The sequence below is a fragment of the Fragaria vesca genome, linkage group LG5 (genome assembly GCF_000184155.1).
Source record: "Fragaria vesca subsp. vesca linkage group LG5, FraVesHawaii_1.0, whole genome shotgun sequence".
NCBI classification, from domain to species: domain Eukaryota; kingdom Viridiplantae; phylum Streptophyta; class Magnoliopsida; order Rosales; family Rosaceae; genus Fragaria; species Fragaria vesca.
Window position 1 is genome coordinate 12,049,747 of NC_020495.1, and position 2,508 is coordinate 12,052,254.

Sequence of the window (2,508 nt, forward strand, 5' to 3'; positions counted from 1 at the left end):
GCCCAGTCTGCAGAGTTCGGGTTGGATCTAGTAGGAGACGAGGCATAGTCACCCGCTTTTCGGCCAGTTTTCATCAGTAGGTTACCTGTTCAACCTACTCGTGTTTTCTTGCTTCCGCTTGTGTTTAGTAGCTCTGAATACTTTAGAATTTTTGTATATTATGTGATATTCAGAAGCGTTAAATTAAGAGTGTAATATGAAATTTTCGAGTTAGGGTTGTCCATCTGCAAGGGAGATTTGCTTAATCTTTTCAGTAAATTTTCCTTGGAGGTGGTCCCCGCACGACTTACTCTGGGTTTCAGGGTGAAATTCGGGGTGGGTCGTGTCAATAACAATCCATGTTTCTCCGTCAAGCATAAGGATAAGCGCACAAGAAAACGCTATCACCATACTAACAATAGCGGAAAAAAGGGTGATTAGGCCGATCATTATCTTTGTGAGTAAAGATCTGAGAAAATCATTTTCTGCATAGCGTGAGGTGAGTATTCCCAAAAATGTAATTACTGAACTTGTGGAAGAAACAAGTGATATGGTATCTGAAACTATATAAACCTTGAACAACTTGTGATTTAGAAACAAGGGAAGACCTGTGTTACGTACCATCATTTCCACCGGGAACTGTAAATGCTGCTGCAAACATCATAGTAACAATCAAAGCGCCTACAACTGTACAAGAAGTAGCCGTTCCTTTTATAGAAATCTCTGCATCTTCCAACAATTTCTTGTGGTTCTTGGTAAATAGTTCACGTGCTGTCATATCATTTGAACGGTCTCGATGTTCATACAATTCAGGAGGTACAACACTCTCCACCTCCTGCATTAGATAAACAGACTTATACACATGAGCTCAAATAGAGACTTTATGATTCAGTAACTAAATACATATACTATAGTAAAATGATAAAATACAAAAGAATTCTTTATTTTTTATTTTTTATTTCATATGCACATATATGCCGCTTATTTATAGTCTTTTGATGATATAAACTGATAATATTGAGGCAACAGGTTGATGTATGGATAATTTAGAATGGATACAAAATATATTGGAGAGTGAAATTTACACTCTAAATGTTACGAACTGTACTATTTATTTATTTTTGAGTAATGCGACATACCCCAAATTATTTTTACAGGGTGGTGCGATGACCAACAAAATTATGGTGGTTGGCAAATTTGAATCTTTCTAAGAGGAGGCACTGTGATTATGAAAACATCAACGTTCAAGAAGAAAGCAATTACACTTTGGAGCTCTAACCCTTGCAGCCTAATTTTGATCAAAATCAACTTTTCTTCGTCACAAATTGTTCTATGATGGGAACTGGACACCCAGTTATTGTGCTCGTTCCCTTTCTTATGTTTATCACTTCAAACAATAACGGGCAAAGAGAGCTTTGTAGTTAATCAATTGGTTAAACAATAACAAACCGTTGAGCAAGTAATATAGCATTTATGATCACTGTTTTAGTAAAAAGTTTAGATTGAGAATTAATATATGCACGATGTGTGTAACTGTGTAATAGAAATTCTGACCTGAAACCATTGGAGTTCTCTTTGCATTTGTAAAGCTGCATCTTGAATACGATCAAATTGTGGAAGCGATGATAAGTTCGCGGCAATGTAGCAAATTGTAGTCCTTGTTCACAAGAAAATTTCCAAGTTGATATCTCTCTTCTTCCTCAATCCCGTAGATTAGACTATAAACCTCCTTTTGACGACATTCAGTGGCGAAATGAAATATGCCTTTCACTCCAATATCTTCAAGTAGTCGGCCCAAGAGTTTTGGATTTTCTTTACATATATGTGTGACGAATTCAAAATATCCTTGCCGTATAGCTTTAAATATTGAAGTCTTTATCGTATCAAGTTGATCTTGTGAGAGGTTATCGTCTTTTGTCGCTTCAGCCATACATCGTAGAATTTCAAAGATCCTTCTATGTGTCCATTTCATTTCATATAAACTGTGGATTCCTAGGTTGTCATTGAAAACAATATTAACCATGTTCTTAAACATTGCCTTGTAAATCATATCTGAAAATTTGAAAATAAGAAACGTGCATGTGTGCCATACCGCAAAATTTTTGAAGACCTTCAGCGAATCTTCTAAATAAACTGATAACTGCATTGTAAATTAAAATGTTGTTGGTAAAAGTTATATGAAAATCATGTTAATTGTGGACCTGAATACTGGGAGAAAATGTACTACGAATAAAGAATTAAATAGATGTGAGAAACAATTTCAAAAAAGTGGGAGCTTAGGGCTCGTTCAGTAATCACTACCAAAAGAAAGGCTTTAGCCGACGAAAATAAAAAAACCAGGCCAACGAATTTTTTTTCGTCGGCTAATTTAAAATTTTCGTCGGCTATGGTCAACTTTAGCCGACGAAATTAATATTTCGTCGGCTGAATAATTTTTTTCGTCGGCTATAGTCTGTAAACTTTAGCCGACGAAATTTTTAAAAGTTTAGCCGACGAAATTTTTAAAAGTTTAGCCGACGAAAAATATAT